This window comes from Oxyura jamaicensis, chromosome 1 (assembly GCF_011077185.1).
Source record: "Oxyura jamaicensis isolate SHBP4307 breed ruddy duck chromosome 1, BPBGC_Ojam_1.0, whole genome shotgun sequence".
Classification (NCBI taxonomy): domain Eukaryota; kingdom Metazoa; phylum Chordata; class Aves; order Anseriformes; family Anatidae; genus Oxyura; species Oxyura jamaicensis.
In genome coordinates, this window is record NC_048893.1 from 43,296,552 (window position 1) to 43,314,438 (window position 17,887).

Here is a 17,887-nt window from a genome sequence, read left to right on the forward strand (position 1 = left end):
AGGTGTGTTATAACGCTTCTCCACTTGGTAGCTGCTTGCTACGTGCTGCAAAAAGTCTCACTGCAGCCAGTGGGTGTGCTTGGAGATAGGGTCTGGCAGGATATTTACAACAGCTGGCAAAAGCCTCCCATTTGGGGATAACTGGAAGAATTCAAACAGACTGTTCTTTCCGCTTTCAGAACCGTCCAACTCAGAGGATCACAGTGCTGTTTTGGTCTTGATGGGTGCCCTGGCGGAGCCACCAGCCACATCAAGCTCACAGTCTGCGTGGTTCCAGGCAGCTCTGGGAGATGTCCCCGTCTCCTCCTCAGCCCACCTGACCACCAAATAGCCTTTGAGTTGAACAAGGTCAGGCTTTCTTGGTCTATAGGCAACCCACCGGTTGCCCTAACCAAAGCTAGGAAGAAATGTCCTCCTCTGAAAACTGAGTGTTTGTCCCAAACTGAGGAGGGATGGACAGACCTATAGTTACAAATATTTAAATCCTCTTCAGTATGGAGTTTCCTTGCCCAGCTGTACTCCCAAGGAGTGCAACAGGCTGCTGTGCAAATCTGAAGATGGTACTTCATGTGAGTCAAAATCTGTCTTTGTTCAGCTTGGATGTCCGATCTCTTTGGGGTTTTTTATTTTCATTTCCAGAGATGTCTGGATCTCACAGAACCCACAGGCAATGAGGAATCTCCTTGTTATGCCATATTAACTTTTATTTGTATCTGGTCATTAATTACATGGGGGATGCAATAAGCCACAGACTGTTCCAACCTTGGCATACACTACTTTTACGTTGAGATGACAACAAATCCCAACATGGGAGTGCTTTCTCATCCTTTTCACTCCAAATCCCTAAGGCAACCTTTTAGAGTTCTGCAAATATTTTGCTCGCATTCTCCTTTTCTACATTTTTCCCTAGATACATCCCCAAATATTTTGAAAATCGCGGTGTCCCTGGCAATAACCTCTACCTTTGTGAGTTGTTTTTGTGAACATAACCAAGGCAGACCTGACCTGATCAATGCATGGATGTGGAGCTTTCAAGGAAAATAAAGTGTGGAACAACCCTACTATGGGTATGTAGTGGATCCACCTGTGCTTGAGCCACTGCAGCTCCAGAAAAGATGTGATCAGAAACCCCAGTGCTTTTTCCAGTGCCACAGAGGTTAGTTCTAGTTCATATGCCAAATTCCAGGTGAGGTTGTTCTGTGCTCCTTATCTAATCTTTTCTTTGCAACAGCACTTAGCTACTGCTATATTATTGAGGATTTTTACCAGAATGGTAATGGCCAAAGGCCCGGGGAGCAAAGTCCAACAATCCAGAGTAGAGTCTGGCCGGGCTCAGTCCTGTCCAGAGAGGGGAGAAACCAGCTGGAGAGAGATGCACAACTCTCTTCTCCTGCCTCAGTTGTTACTCACTTTTGACTCACGTATTTGAGCTGTTTAATTTTCAACTTCAGGCTGAGCGAGAGTGCAGTTAGCATAGCAGGGTACACCTACATTTGATAAATACGATTCTTCCAGGAATTGCAGGTACTCCCAGTTTTCATTTTCAGGTTACATATTACACCTTCCAAGTGGTGTAAAAGCAGAGTTTCTCTATTTTGTGTGTATACTGAAGAGCCCACAGTAGCTAATTTTTTCCAGGAAGAGCTTTCTCCTTTCCAGCGTCCAGTATTTCTTTGTCCGACTATGTAAAACATCCTGCCAGCCTGTGTAGTGTGCTGCCATCCTACAGGTTGCTGATGCAGGTCCAGATACACCATTTGCAACAAGTTTTTGGATGAATTTGTGTGGATAGATCCCCCCAAAAAGTAACATTTCTCTGGAACTGGGTGATGTGTTACAGAACAGTTACAGAACTGAGGGGGGGAAACGACTGAAAGCAGCCACACCTGCATGCAATATGCTTATTTTAAAGTGTTTCAAACATCTCTAGCACTCTGGGTCTTTAGCAAGGTATCCAGAGCCGCTCTAGTGCTCAGTTATCCCTGATTTCTAACCCGACCTTCACCACAGAAGTGTTTGAGACTCACCCAACAGTAAATTATGTTAGAATTTTGATAAGTGTGTGTGTAACTAAATAGGTAGATTTCTGAAGAGAGGAAATAACTTTGAAATATGAGTACTTAAGTATCCGTTGCATGGGCATATCAAATGGGTTTGGAAGGAAATTCAATCTCTGTTTGTTTCCATTATATTTATCTTGTATTTGGCTTATAGTTTAATGTTTCTGCAATTACCAGGGCTTAAAAAAAGCTTTACTCCCTCCCATCTTCTGAATTTTTTTCTTTTGTACCTTTCTCTACAGCACTGAAAATAGCTGTGGCTCAGGATAGGGTGCAGATCAAAGTGGTGGCAGAACCTCAGGTACCCTAGGTGCATCCTGTTTGCATGCTCAGGGTGTCTGCTGAGCATATGGATTTTCCAGAGTGTCAGATTCTGGGCACTTCTTAGCTCTTCTCTGTGGGAGAAGGGATCCTGCTTCCTAAGATCACCTGGGAATTTTATTTTGCTAATTTCCCTTTTAATGCAGAGATCCACAACAATGACAGCACTCGTGATTTAAACTCTTCCAATGCTACATCACAACAGTGGCATGCTAGTCTTCTAAAGCTTGTAGCAGGTTGCTGGAAGTGTCTTGTAGCTCCCTAACCTGAGCATCTCTTTTGTTTTCATCTGTGATGACCAGGCAGCAATCTCAATGCCACGACTGGTCTGGTTCATACTTGCTCTGAGCATTTCACATGCAGGGATACACGGTGAGAGGTGAGGATATTCAGGATAAGATCAGTTCTGCATTGCCATACTTCCCAGGAGAGGTTAGCCTTAAATGTAATTACCTCAGCCTTTTCATTCATATTCTCCGTTTGCTAATGTTACCCTTCTTCCTCCACTGGATTTTCTCAGTGATTTTCTTTCAGTGACAGTGAAAGGAAAGGAAGGCATGACTGCCTGGTGGAGCAGTGCAGGCTCACTGCCTCCAAAATGGCTGCATTTTATTTGAGCCATTTCAGCCACCTGCTGTTATTCTAGTGGCCACAGGGGAGCTAACTCATTCTTAACTCTCTTAAAATCTTCAAAGCCGGTCTATGTTCCTGGGTGATGCTGTTTTTCATTTATTTTTCCCTGTAAATCCAAGCTCTTTTATCCGTGCATGTTGCACTACGTCTTCCTGGTTAATGGGTATTTTAAGTAACACCTTTTAAAGGCTTCTTAGGGAATGCTACTGGAAAGAAAGAAAGAAATCACTTTCCCATACATGAGATAAAGTCAGAGCCCAGTATTACAAGGTTCCCCAAGAACTGAAAACAATTACTGTGCTTTGGGTGCAAAATCATAGACACTGGTTGGAAGGGGGTCACGTAGACCTTAGTCAAGCAGGGTCAGTGCTTTTACTTACCCCATCTTGCTGTCTTACGCACCATGTAACCTTAACTCTTGAGAACTCATAGTTCTCAAGCACTGAAAGGAAAAAAAAAAAAAGCCCACATAATAACAATATTCTTTTAGGAATCACAGCTGCAAGCTCTAAGTTTTTTCCCTCCTACAATATAAGTGATCTCCTCTGCTGACAGAAAGCTGCCACGTCCCCACCTGACAGCACAATTCCTTAGAAATCCGTAACATGCAACTGCTGCTGGTTTCAGTCCAGACCTGCTTCTGTATTCAGAGCTGCTGGGAAGCGCTGCGGGCTGAGTGCTGTGAGCTCTCAGCTCAGGGGGAGAGGCTGTGTGCAGCACATGGCAGCAGCGCTGGCTCAGATAGCGCAGACACAGGGTGAGGGTGAGACTCTGTGTAAGGCTTTAAGTCCCAAATCCGGCACAAGTAAATTTGGTCCAGATGTCCTGACATTTATGGTGCCTGCCCTAAGGGGTGGAGGAATCAAATCAGCCTGCCTGAAGTGAGTTCTTTCATCTCTGCTTTGTCATGGCTGCACCAGGGGTGACCCTGCAGGGCAGCTCCATCCGTTGGAAGGCGTCTAGAGCTGGGAAGGGGCTGTGGTGATTTTAGTCCTGTTCGCAGCTCTTTGTGTGGGCAGGGTAAGTCCCACAACCCTTGAGAGAAAATTTCCAATAGTATGCGTGTGCCTGACAGGGGACCTATTGGGGTCTTCAGAAATTCCAAGGCACCCAAGCAAATATACACCTCATCCAATGCCTCTCAGCAGGATCCTGAATTTACCCATAAGGAAATACTCTGTGAGTGAACACATCAATTGCTGAAAATGATCCTGTAAGGTCTAAGAAGTTCATGTCATGGCTGTAAGATGTGAGGGTGTACCCGATGCCTGCTTGGATTTTCTGATATTGTTTATTCACAGAGGTGTTTGTACAGCAGGAGCGGATTTTTAATGAGGTTTCAGGTTTCAGGATGCCTTGAGAGGTGCAGGCAGCCTGTTGCTGGGACTGTGATCTTGCAATGTGTGAGCACGCTTCAATTTCACTGAATCTGCTGGATGCATGGTGGGCTAATGCTCTGGGGAAGCAGGCTCTGCTTTGAGCTTGGGAGATCTGAATGACAAACAGCAGAAACGATGCAGCGCTGGGAAATTGAGCTCACCAGAAACCTTACCAAGCCTCACTAGTGAGCTGCCTCCCCCTGCCAGTGCTCAGCCCAGCTTCCAGCCAGGCAACCACCTTCAAAGAGAATTGATTAAAAAATAAATAAAATAAAAATCGACTCATCAGATATTTTTTACTTGCTTAAATGTGGATTTTTTCCCCTCCTAATTACTGTGGCCTATAGTCCAGATTTGACAACGATCAGCCAAGGGAAAGGTTTTCTACACATCCGCTTGTCTCTTGGTGACCAAAGTCCTGTTGACGAACTCTCTGCACCAGGTTACCATGCAGCCAGAACATGCTTCTTACAGACATAAGAATCACCAGGGAGTGAAACAGCTTTTCTTCTGCTAAATATGCAGCACATTTTAAATGACTGTCCTTTATTATAGGATCTTCCAAGGATAGTGATGTAAGGTGTGGGGGGTGGGATTGTGCCTTAGCCAGAGATATTGGAGACATTTAACAGAAACATTGAGAGTGGTATGAATGGGCATGAAAGGCACCAGAGGATGTGGCAGAAGGACAGGAGTCACAGGTGTTGGTGACACCTAGGCTAGAAGATCATCAAGAACACAGCACTCCTTACAGCTTCTCAAAACACCCAGTCTGCGAAAACAAATGTCAGCTGAAAGCAAACCACAGACTGAAGCTATTAAGAGGTGGGAAGATAAAAGACAAGGCTGGAGCCATTGAAGACATCCAGGTAAGGAAACTAAAGACAACGAGTAATGTTTCCTAATACCCCTGGGAGGTAGAACAGGGTGGGTTGACAAAAGACCCCTGTGAACCCTTAAAGTAAGCAAAAGACAAATCCAAAACCAACTCATGGTCACCTACCTAAGAGGTACTCAAAAGATGTGATGACTTGTTAACTTGTGTCACTCATCCTCCTGTCTTTGCAAGCAGTCCTGGCTGGAGCATGTGGGCACCGATGTCTTGGTGCCTGAGAACTAGCGGGCATGAAAGAATGAGCGTGAATGAAATCAGTAGTTTAGAATAAAGTCATCTCCTCCGATAAGGTTTCTTTCTCATTGAACTTTGCTGCATTAGTTGAGAACTGTGCAACAGTAGAGCGCTCCTGTTCCTAGCCAAGGAGCTGAAGTGTGATAAACCTTAAAAGAGGATGTTCTGCATGAGGAATGTGGAATATTCACACACATCCCTCTGAAGGTAGGTGTGTGCTCCAAAGCCTGTGGTTAAATTAATTCTTAAAGCTCCTCAATTTGACATGGCTTTCCTTTCCATACAGAATGTAACTGGAGGAGGGATAATTTTCTCTCCTCCTCTGCTTCTTTCTTTCTCTACCACCTGTTCACACATATGATGTCTTCTGTCACCAGAGACTATCTTGAATGAAACAGCGCTGATGCATGGCTGTGGTCTTCAGGCAAAGGTGCATGAGGAATATTAAAAGGCAGGCTGTGAATGAGGGGAGAGAGACTCTATGAACTATATATATTCCTCCTTGCCTTCTTTCTCTGTAAACTCTGGCTCTAATTCATGTGTGAGCTGCAAGACAGCTGTCAGACTGAGCACTGCTTCCTAAATACATTTAGCAAGGAGCTGAGGGTTGGGCTAGTGCTACAAGGAGAAGCAAAGCCTTCACCCCAGCTGGCAGATGGAAAAGAGCCTGGCTCCTGGCTGGACCCAAAGCTTATCTTCCTAGGGAGACTGGAAGTGACTGCGACTTTACTTTCCTCTCTAAGTGCCTGGCTAGACTTCAAGGTGCTCAGATATCTCTGAGTCTGTAGTCCCTACACACATTTTCCTGCATGCCATTTTCTCTCAAAGACTCTGGGGATGCACACTTACTGCCTGAAGGCAAAATGGCTTCTTTACTGCTTCTGCTCAGCCACATCCCTGCTGATTTCAGGCTCAAGCCCTGCTGTATGAGGCTATGGCAGAAGGTAGGGAAGATGAAGTTTTGTGTCTGGACAAAGGAGTCAGTGCTTAGAGAGGTACCTGGATCCTGCATTCATGGGCCTATGACCCTGCTAACCGTGGCTGCTTTCACTTCTGTGCATCAAAAGAGGGACCTTGACCTCTGGTGCTGCAAACATGAATCAGTCAACTCAAAGCTCAGGCTCCCTTCCAAGCAGTGTGGTGAAGGAAGGAAGCCTCAGTAGTTACATCTTTGAGACTAGGATTACCCTGCTCTGCATGCATCACTAGTGAGGTATCTGGGAACAGCTTCTGGGTGAGCTTCACCTCCCACCTGCCCTTCAGTCTGTAGGTTGATGCACTGGCTGCCTGGGTGCAGTTTGCAGCCTGGTTGCTCTTCTTCAGCTCTTTCTCTGAACATTTTAGGTGTCTGACCACGGGAGCAGCTTCTGGACAGCTATCCAGTGAGACTGATAACTCATTTGCATCAGACAGATAATGCCCACCAATTACCAGAGCCAGCAGTTCAGGAGTGCAGCAATGAACGGGCTAATTAGGGAAATGCAGCCACCTCTGGGTAGGATGCCTACCTCAGCAGAGTGGGCAGAAGTGTGGTGGCCCAGAGGAGTGAAGATGAGGGCTACTGCTGATAGAAACAGCTTGAGGGAATTTTGAGACAGACTCAAAACACTGAGATAGCAGCCGTCTGGTGGAAAACCTCCACCAAACCAATCTTGCACAGTGCCTATCAGCCAGTATTGCTGATGACCTTGCTGAAAGGTCTGCTGTGAGGGAGAGGAGAGAGAATGAAGGAAGGAGGAGAGACTTTCCTGGCTCTTTTCCTAAGTGTGAGATGTTGAACTTCAAGATAGTTTTGAATTTCTGTGGAGAAGAACAACCAAGAGGGAAAGCAAAGAAAGCACAGGCAGTTTCTGGGGATAGAAGAGCATAGCAGTGACTTACAATATCTAAAGCTGAAATGTCGCTGCACAATGGCCTTGCTCTGTTTAAAAAAGATTTGTAGCACACATAAACTGCATATATTCTCTAGCTATTGCTAACCTGACCATGGCAGGGCTTCAGAGCATCACTTTCTGCTAATAATATGGCTTCTAGGACAGTCAGTGCAGACTTTTGCCATTTCATTCAACATCTTTCATGCCCAGGAAAAGGAGGGAAAACAGAATACGGGGTTGTTTTTGCTCTGCTACAGCATGACTGTGGCTTCTGGAAATCTCCTTGAGTCCTGGTGGCATTGTATGTGCCAAGTGGATGCTCTTGTGAACAGGGTCAGTGGGTGAGGGCAGCACTCACCGTGGGAGGGGTCCTCAGCTGAGTGAGCACAGCACAGGCGCTTCTGGGGCATGGCAGGACCGAGGCCCCCTGTCCTCAGTTCCTGAGGTTAGGGCTGGGGCAAATGTATGTTATGTGAGAGGCCAGAACACCCCTTAGGATGGCAAAATGGCCTAGAAAACATATTTGTCCATTTGCATCCTAGTTATTTTGCTTAACTCAGCTCCACAGTAGAAATAAGTAACTTGGGCCTTCTGCATCTTTGTGTTATCAGCTAAAAACAGGGCTAATAACAGGCCTACCTACCTTCCAGTGAGTTGCAGCTAATTAGAGTTAGCGTTAGTTAATGTTTGCACAGCTCTGGGATGTGAAAACGGCAATATCATGCTAAGTATTACTCCTGGTTCCTAGACACCATGATTCTTCATAACCGGGGCAGTCAATTAAATTAGCTGCAAGAGGAGAGATGCAGGAATGAGGAAGGCGGGGAGATATCCAAACAGAATACTGTATGCATGATGATCTGCAGCTGCAGAAGTCAGGGGAAGCTCTGCTCCTGCTGCTTAGGGAGCCAGAGAGAGCAGCCTCTGTTTGTATAGGAGGGCAGGCGTTCCCCGATGCACTTGCTGCAGCACTGCACCAGCTGAGGAAAGGAAGGGCCAGTTTCCTACACATTTCTGGGACCGAGGGCTCTGCTCAAATCTCACATGGGCCTTGTTCATAATTTTCCAAGGATGCTGATTCTCTGTGATGCCTTTTTGGTTAAAGCCCATAGGAATGAGTCTGGCAAGCTGCTGGATGGAGGAACAGCAGCTTTGTCTTTTGAACCAAGCACAAACTATAGCAGGTTGGTTGAGCTACAGGACCAAGCTGAGCAGCACGTCCAAGTGCTTACTGCCTCCTGTCTGTGTGACGGCACTATCTTCAGTGGGAAGCAAGGAAGGCTCTTCACAGGGGGCTTCACATGGCACTTCACATGGCAGTGCCCTGAGCAGTGCAGGACACTTCTGGACGTAATGCAGCCCAGGAGGCACACTGGCTCCACTAGGAGACCTGTGTCACCCAGGGCTGTCACATCACCTGTGGCCAAGGAGCAGGCACCCAGGGACAGCGTAGGAGAAGCAGGGTGAAAATGAAGCAGCCTCTGTTCCCAGCAAGGCACCATTCTGAATAGGAAAGGAAGGCAGTGGGACTTGGTTGAAACCCAAAAAGGGGATTTAGAATTGTGTGATGCCATGTCCCAAAGCTGGATTTTGTCCAAGATCAATAGCCTGTATTTTGGCCATTGATCCAGAACAATTACCCGAGTCAGGACCTTGGCTTGCAGCCTCTTTCAAGAGCCGTCCCCAGCCACATAGAGGTCTGCCACCCTGTAGGGATGTGATTCACTAGGGAGGCCAAGGGAAGAGTGCCACGCTCTGAATCACCACCGCTGTTTCTTACAGCTCCCCAGCGCTAACCTACATATCAGCAGAGGACTTGGCCACAGCTTCTGGCTAGCTTCCATCCTCTGCAATTGCACTCCGCTGCCTTGAAATACCCCTCCTCACACATGCACACATGTACCCCACGGCTTCAGAGGGATACAGAAGCTGTCACTGTTTTCTGTCCAAAACTCCTGCACAGCAGTGGAGCTGGCTCATCCTTCACAGGAACAAGGTCCATTTCAGTGCCAAAAGACATGAATTATGTGTCTGGAAAGGTTATAAAAGCTCCTTGGGACCCTTTGGAAGGAAGTCACGATCTTGAGATGTACAGTGATATTAAAATGTCACCTGATCTGACTGCTGGTGAGATCAGGGTCTGTGGCCTGTGGCTAGGGAGGTGCCCTTGTGATGCTGGAAGACAAAGATTGCTGACAGTAAGCATATTCCATTTATGAAGTCATAAAGGTGTCCATACTCAGTAACTGATTTAGGATATTGTTCCTCCTTCCTCCTCCTCTTCTTGTCCTGTGGTTCTTCTTCAGCCTCCTCCTTCCTATACTAGCTCTTCTCCCAGATAAACTATTATAGTGAACTGTATTATAGTGAATGATTAGTCCCTGTCTAGTTGCCTCCATAATTAAGTGCTGCTTGAAGGAATATTCTTGTAAGTAACCAAGGAGGTTGCTCCCTCTGGGGCTGTTGGAGCGTGGTACAGCTCTCTGCTGGCTTACACACCCGGAGGTGGGTGTGCTGAGTGGATACCCATTCACACCCAGCCCCTGATGGAGGCACCGCATGCACGAGCTGCCCTGCCTGCAGCTAGGGCACGGACCTCCCTGTGATGGATGTGAGCACATCATGAGCTCTTCTCATTCATCTGTGGGCTGCCATCTCAACCAACTTGCGTGTGTAGAGGGGCATGTGCTCTGCTCTCCCCCGACAGGTTCCCAGCCTGTACACTCCTGACCAAACATTAAGGCTCTGCATACCTCCAACTCACCCTTTTCTCTGCTCCCTTTCTCATTTCTCTGACTCAAAACCCACCAGTTTAGTCCTGTCCTGTCTCATATAGCCCCTTGACAACTCCCCACATTAGGAGGAGGCTCTCTGGGGAGGACTAGGATGAGGGGAGAGATGAGGAGTAGAGAATGGATATTAGACAGCAGTAGTGTAAAGAACACCCCTCCCTTCCTATAAATATCCTATCAGTTCTCCTGCTTCCTAGCAGCACTAATGAGGCTCAACAGGAGTGATGGAGGGTGACAAAGGAATCACTGATGAACAATCAGAGATGGTGCTCTGCTGCTAATGGGACTAATGAGCTACTTTGCATAAACTGAGAGGGAGGGAGGAAGAAGAGCAGAAGAGCTCCTGGAGGGAAGGCCAGTGGCAGCAGGAGCACCACAAGGAGTATCCTGCGGTGAGGCAGCTCTTGCTGCTGTCCATTTGCCCCCCTGACCACAGGAGAACCACCACTGGGCATCTCTCCTTAAGTGGCACAGGCACAGCCCACGAGCTACACAAGACGTGGCATGTCTTGTGTAGCTCTTGTGGGCAGAGAGGTTAATCCCATCATTTGCTGAGGAAGGGGGACACATCTTCCTTAATTCCAGTGGCCAAGGTATGGACATGTGGACTTCCAGAGAACAATTTTCCCTACTTTTAGGGAAAGTATATCCAAGTTAGAGTAGAGCTGTCAGACTCAAAATACATTTACTATGGCAGGCTGGACTGATTCTCAACTTGTCTTTCTTCTGAGTTGGCACCAGATCACCCATATGGGGTTAGTATCCTGTTTTGAAGGGGATTAGCATCTTCTTCCCTGCTTTTTGCCAGTAGGAACTGGGGGCAAGCTGTAGGTGAGAAACTCAGGTTTCACTGGGGGTGGGCAGCTATGATGGAGTTTAGGAAGGAGCATGCAGGAGAAGGAGCAAGGGACAGAGGCAGGACGTGCAAATGGGAAATGCTAATGATGTGCCTCAGTCAACCAGGTATAGGCAAGGAGAGAGTCTAGCTCCAGCCCACACTGCTAAGGTTTGACAAAGCTTTTGTGTCCAAAGTCAGGGTGGCCTGGTGTACTCTGGTTATGCCTGGAAAGTACACAGAGCAGGTTTTCCATCTTGAGAATGTGACACAGGCAAACCATTGGGTCACTTTTCCTTGGCACATTACTACTACATCTCCCACGACTGCTGTGTGAGACTGGAGAGACCACAGTGCCCTGTTCTGGCTCTTACTCCTGGCTGCCTATTGTTCCAGCACTGCTGGCTGGAAGCAGGAATGCCATCTCTGTCACCCTATCTCTGTCCTTACCCCTTTGCTGAGGCCATGGGCAGCCAAACAAGCCATGATCTCTATTACAATCTGGACAAGTGGTTGCTAATAGCTGGCCTGTGCTCCATTAATGCATTTCCCTTTCACAGAGGCTCCCCAAACAGCTAGAAGATGGTGACAACTGTGCGGCAAGAGCAGCAGGTTAGAAAGGCTGCAGCATTGCTCTCGTTTGAATTCAGAAGCAGATGCTATAAATTATCTTGCAAATGGAGCTGTAGGAATGATTTTCTGCCTCGCCTCCATAATTTGTTGGCACTTTATCTAGGTGCACAGCTGCGGGTGGGGTGTCCTCGCAGGACGGAGAAGGCATTGAGTTCTCTGCCCACTTATTAGCTTGTACTGGGAAAGATGATTATGGGCTGGGTGCAGCTCCACTAGCAGAGTGGAGCTGACAAAACCCTTTTTTCCCCCAGGTCAGGGTGTGCACAAGGCTGTACAACACTGACTCCCAATCCTTATATGATATTTATGCAAGTTTAGTGGGCATCTCTAGCAGGATATGAAACTAGAAAACTACTTCTGTATTCAGAGCAGCTTGTGGGCTAGGTAAAACCACCAGAAATTCAGATTCCAGATGTTCCTGTGTCACTTCCCTGACCTCTAAGGTCTACTGAAAGTGCTCCTGCAGGATTAGCTTTTGGGAGCTTTGCATAGTTGCAGAAGAGCCCTATAGAAAATCCATGCAGGTTGACTTTGAGTCTGAATGGAGAGCATTGCAAGGAAAATAAATGAAAAATATGTGGTTGGCTCAAAATCTGTTCTCCATCTCTTCAAATGGCCACCATGCTGTTCCGATGTCTGATCAGAGAAAGAAATCTCTCTCTTTGGTGATGTGATGGGCAAAGTGATGATTTCCTTAATGACAACAACGATACAAAGTTAATTGAGGCCAGAGCCTTGTGCACACACATATGTAGATGTGTAGATTTTGTGTGTCCCAAGAGCTCATGAGAAACTTGTGATAGGGAACGGGGGCAGAACACAGATGGACAAGATGCCACATGGGTTTTGCTGTAACCATCTGTCATTGACATGCTGCTGGTGGTGGTAGTGGTGAGTGACTGGCACTTGTCTAGGTGGGATGAAAGAGGGAGTGGAGCCCAGCCTGTATAACTAAGGAGGGAAAGCCCTGCATTGGAAAACTGCAAAGAGCAATGGAGGGATGTTATCTATGGCCATTGGGCTCTGCCTGTTCTGCTTTCTGTAACTGTTTTGCCAGCTTCAGGCTGTGATTGGCATTCACTGTCAGCTCCTTCCCCAGAGAAAAGAACAGATCCTGCTGTGTGCATCCTCACACCTATGTACATTTTTCCCATCAGGATCCAGAGGTGCTAAGACTGTTCATTTGGAGCACAGTTTTTTAACCTGTTTGCCTGCTGATGATCCTGGCACTGGCACCTGAGAGCATATGTACTTGTTTTCTCTAGCTATTAGCACACTTCAGTCTCCACTTGCGTCCTCCCCATGGTTCCTTTCCCAAAGGTTAGACAGGCAGAGGCAAAAAGAGGAGGATGGGCACCAGATAGACACCCCCTAAGAGAAGTTTTTCCCAGCATGTCCTTTCAGGGTCTGGCTCTTAAAATATGGGAGAGAGAGGCTGTTGCTGTCTCCCTGTGTAACTATACTGCAGCTGATCACTGTTGAGATATCTTCCTTCCAGCTGGTAAATGCTCTCCTGCTTCCTCTGTGTAATATACTATTACGGCTGAAGGATGCTGTTTTTTGTTTGTTTATTGGTTTGGTTTTATTTTTGTTTAGTTGGTACAGTTTCTTGTTTGAGAAGAAAATGTCTTTTCTGAAACGATGGTGGGCAGAGGACTGTGGATAAGGTTCTCGTGGCCATGAAGCTATTGTGCTGCCTTATTTACTCCATTTATATAATTACACTGGGTCTCAGCAGCTGATCTATGCCTGCTGAATTCTGCAGCTGAACACCTGAAGATACTGTTCTGGAAATAGTCATATAGTTAAAAAATTTGGTACAGTTCAGGAGCTTTAGATTCAACTACTTCTATTGCAAACTTTCAGTGCAACTTTAGACAACGTGTTTCAACCTCTTACACCTCATCTCTGTCATCTGCAAAATACAGAAATCCAAGTCTTTGTCTTACACATGGATTTTAAGTTCTTTGGAGCAAAGGTTGTCTTTTACAACATGCACAGCAGTCTCCTTTTGGACTTCTGACTATAACTGTGCTGTAGATGGATATTTTCAGTCAGCATTAGAGCTAATAATTTTAGAGCCCAGAACTGTGTCCAGAACTGTTCTGGGCTCCCCGGTACAAAAAAGACAGGGATCTCCTGGAAAGAGTCCAGTGGAGGGCCACAAAGATGATATGGGGCCTGGAGCATCTTCCCTATGAAGAAAGGCTGAGACACCTGGGTCTGTTCAGCCTGGAGAAGAGAAGACTGAGAGGGGATCTCATCAATGTGTATAAATACCTGAGGTGTGGGAGACAGAGGGATTTGGCCAACCTCTTTTCAGTGGTTTGTGGGGACAGGACAAGGGGCAATGGCTGCAAGACATAGCACAGGAAGTTCCACACCGACATGCGAAAGAACTTCTTCACGGTGAGGGTGACGGAGCACTGGAACAGGCTGCCCAGGGAGGTTGTGGAGTCTCCTTGTCTGGAGATATTCAAGGCCCATCTAGACACCTACCTGGGTAGCCTGCTCTGAGGAACCTGCTTTGGCGGGGGGTTGGACCCAATGATCTTTTGAGGTTCCTTCCAACCCCTTCAATTCTGTGATTCTGTGATTAGTAAGCTATGATCTTATGATGCTCTTTGCAAGAGCATGAAAGCTATGCTTCGAGTCCTGTTCCAGTTCTTCTTATATCGTTATTCTTGGTACCCCTAAGTTCCTATTTCATATGTCTTTTTTTCTCCTGAACTTTTTTCATGCTGTGCTACCGGTGCAAGATAGCTGCCACAGACCACCTCAGACTTGACATACATATATGTGGGAAATTGGAGGTGACAGATGAGAACAAAGCCCTCTTATCTTGGAAGAGAACGGCAACTTTGTAATCCAAAATTTGAAGTCAAGAAGGATTTTAACTCATAAGTTTGTCTTGACATCTTGGGCTGCATTCATTCACAGATCAAGAACAGTGAAAGGGCAAAAAAAAATAAAATGCTACGTGCACAAACCTTCACAGGCCTGTGGCCTGTGGCACACCTACACATAAGCAGGAGTTCATTCTCTTTCATCTACGGAGACATCCATTTCTGGGGGCTGTGTAAGATCCGAGCACTTAAATGCATCAAGAAGAATATTTACAAATGTACCCAGTTGAGGCAGAGGGTCTCTGTAATTATCTTTCATTTCACTGGCATCTCTAACAGGAAAAGACCTCTTTCTCTGGTAGATTGCTCAAGCAGAAGCACCATAGACCCTGTTACCATGGAAACAAAACCTTTTCCTTCTCATATTCCAATAATATATTGAAGGTTTTCAGGGCCTTTTCCCCTTTTTTCCTCTGCTTGGCCTTTCAGCATTTATTGTGCATCATATGCTGAAAGAGCAATGTTCTTATTCTTCAAAACCCAAACAAAAACCAACCCACAAAATTGTTCTTCCATCTCAAATGACTCTTTCTCTGCCATCCTTCCATCTTATTCCTTGTCTGTCATTTGATGGCTTAGACTTTTTATGGCAATCTAACTCAGAAGCAGCAATTTGCTGTGTATGACATAAAAGTCCTCTGCCCCTACCCAAACACTCGCCACAGGGGTGAAGGAGAGCCCTGCTGCTGTGAAGCTGTACTGCAGATTCAGTTTTAGCCTGTTACGTAACACAGTTGAATGTCTTCTGGGGTACTGGGGGTGAGGAGACAGGAGCTGTAAGGATTTCTGCTCACGGGAAGCAAGTGATGAAATGTGCTCTCACGGTGATGATTTCCATCTCTGCAGTTTCAATGCCTTACAGCCTCTACTGTGTAGCCTACAATCTGAGCGTGCTTGCTTCGCTGCATAGACCTGGGTGTACCTGCTTATTAGAGTCTTGGTTGTTCAGCTGAGTAACACAATAGATGAAATTAAGTAGTGATATCTAAGAGCAGTTAAGCACTGAACTTTTAAGATGGTCCTCACTGCTATACGCAGCTGCCTCTTTCCTTGCATAGTCCATTCCTCTAACAAATCCTGCAGTTCCCTTTAAACAATGCAGCAGGAGCTCCTTCTGTGTAGTCCAGAGGCTATTTGCAGCACACAAAACCTTTGTAAAAAGTCTAGAAAGGGTGTTATATTAGTGGTTGTCATGGTACTTCACCTGAGCATTCATGGGCTGTACTTCAGATAAACATTATTATGAGCACATCCACTCCTCACTGCTTCCCTCCACTCTTCATGTGACCCTCCACAAGCACAACTTTGGATACCTTTGCTCTTACCCGCTAAACTCACTATGAAGAATTCAGTGTGTTTGGGTTTTGTTGCTTCTGAGTGTATGTGAATAACTGTCAGCCCTAGAGGGCAAATAGTGTTTTCTAGATTAAAAAAATAAAAAGGCAATTTATTTGAATACACCAGGAGTCTGATTGGATATATATATATATATATTTTGCCTGGACAGCACTGAAGGCATCCTCTAACCCATCAAAAGAATAAGCAAGGACATCAAAAAGCACTAGAGAAGGCAAAGGGTTCCTGTGTTTACCTGCCAAGAATAAAAACATGAGCTGTATTTTACTTTCATAGTTGAGATATTGAGATGGGATGACAGGAGAGCAGATAAACAACCACCAGTCCTAATGGGTTTTGGGCCTACTGCAAAAAGAGAGAAGCATAAAAGAAGAGATTACTATGATTCATCTTGCTCCTCCTCAGTAGTACTGGAACACATGTCCTAGACCAGTCATCTGCCATCATCACTTATTCTTCATCATCTACAGCAGTTTCCCCTTGGCCTACTCCAGGGGAGGGGTCAAAAGAAGCATTACCCAGCCCTGGTATGTGTACTGCCAGGATTAAGGTTGCAGTTGTACAGCATATGCGTGTGACTGTCTCCCAGGCAGATTAGTATCTGCTGTGTTCTTATCCGTGCTCTCAAACAGAGTCAGGCTGAGCTAAATCATTATCTGGTTAAGAGACCTGTAATTTGGGCAAGAAAATGGTTTTGAAGGAAATACGGCATTGGTGAAATTCCCACACTCTGTGGAAAAGGCAGTTCACAAGTCAAAGGTGTGCATTTGGATGTGTGAGGTGCCCTCCTTCTGGGGAGCAGAACCACAAAGCTTAACCCTTGCAGTCATGAAGAACTTTGCTCCGCAGGTCCAAATGGCACAGGGAGGCAGAAGTGCTAAACCCCACTTTGAGTTCACAGCCTAACAACAGAATTGTCTAACACCAAGGAAAGTGCCTTAGACTAAATGATTATGTAATTGCACTGTAAACTCATAATTACTTATTGTGTTTCCTTCCAGAGATGCAGGGCTGAACAGAGTGTCTCTTATTTTGTAGCAATTACTGATAACAAATGGTTTAGTTAAAGCTTAGTAAAGATACTTCTGGTCAAAGCCTCTATTTTCCAGCGTGGACTGGAACTTATTTTTGGCTACAACCCAAAGAGGTGACATTTTAAAGTATGAATAAAACTAGCATAACAACTTGGAATCGTGCGAGGACAACTAAGATCTACATTTCCTGTAATTCCTTCTGTTGTCTGCTGTTTTTTTTTTTTTTTTTTTCTTTCTCATGATCTGGATCATCTCAGTATGGTTAAATAGCCAAATAAAAAGGCAAGATCCATCCTTTTGCTACAGTTTCATCTAATGCCCTGAAGAAGAGCTTCTGGGAGCCACTGCTGGGGGTCGAGGTGTGGGGCCCCACCAGCAGAGATGAGGCTAATGCTGTGATGAGCCAAGCTGAGATGGATTGCACAAAGCTGGGGGTGTGTGGGTGTGTGTGGGTGTCCCATGAGGAAAGTAATCATCATGCTGGTGCCAGTCACAATGCAACTAAGGCTTAAATTCCCTTCAACAGGGTTATCAGAGAGTGATCAGTGCTGGCAGGAAAAGGGGAGCAGTTTAAGCAGATGGGATATCTCTAATCTTCCTAGTAGTTGTGTTCGTGCATTGGTGCCATGAGGGTGAATAATCTGGACATCTAAATCCCTTGTCTACATTTGGAGTGTATCCAAACGGATGTCAAGGTAAACAACCACAAATCCCGGCTTGGACTGTCTCCCTTTGAGGCCTCCAGTGATGTTGCCAGGCTGGGTGGCTGTGCACTGTGGTCCCCGCCAAATGTACAAAAGGTTTACTTTCTCCTTCGGGGAGAGCATCCCTCCCGGCACAGCTTTAAGGAGATAGCTCATGCTCTGGCACCCAAGGTGGGTGAGGTCCCACCTCCCTGTGCCAGTCTGTAGCCTTGTCTTGCAGTGGAAAAGGGC

At 46.1% G+C, this 17,887-nt stretch overlaps 1 protein-coding gene across 2 annotated transcripts in view; it reads left to right on the forward strand.

Moving 5' to 3' along the window:
- The first annotated feature begins 4,874 nt into the window (after positions 1-4,874).
- GSG1 (germ cell associated 1) overlaps positions 4,875-17,887 on the forward strand; it is a 90,213-nt gene continuing 77,200 nt past the window's right edge. Inside the window, exons 1-2 of one of the 2 annotated variants that reach the window (XM_035335700.1) lie at positions 4,875-5,265; positions 16,699-16,706. The gene's annotated coding sequence lies outside the window, so the exon portion shown is untranslated. The remainder of the gene's footprint in view (positions 5,266-16,698; positions 16,707-17,887) is intronic. The other variant, XM_035335679.1, reaches the window with a different exon arrangement.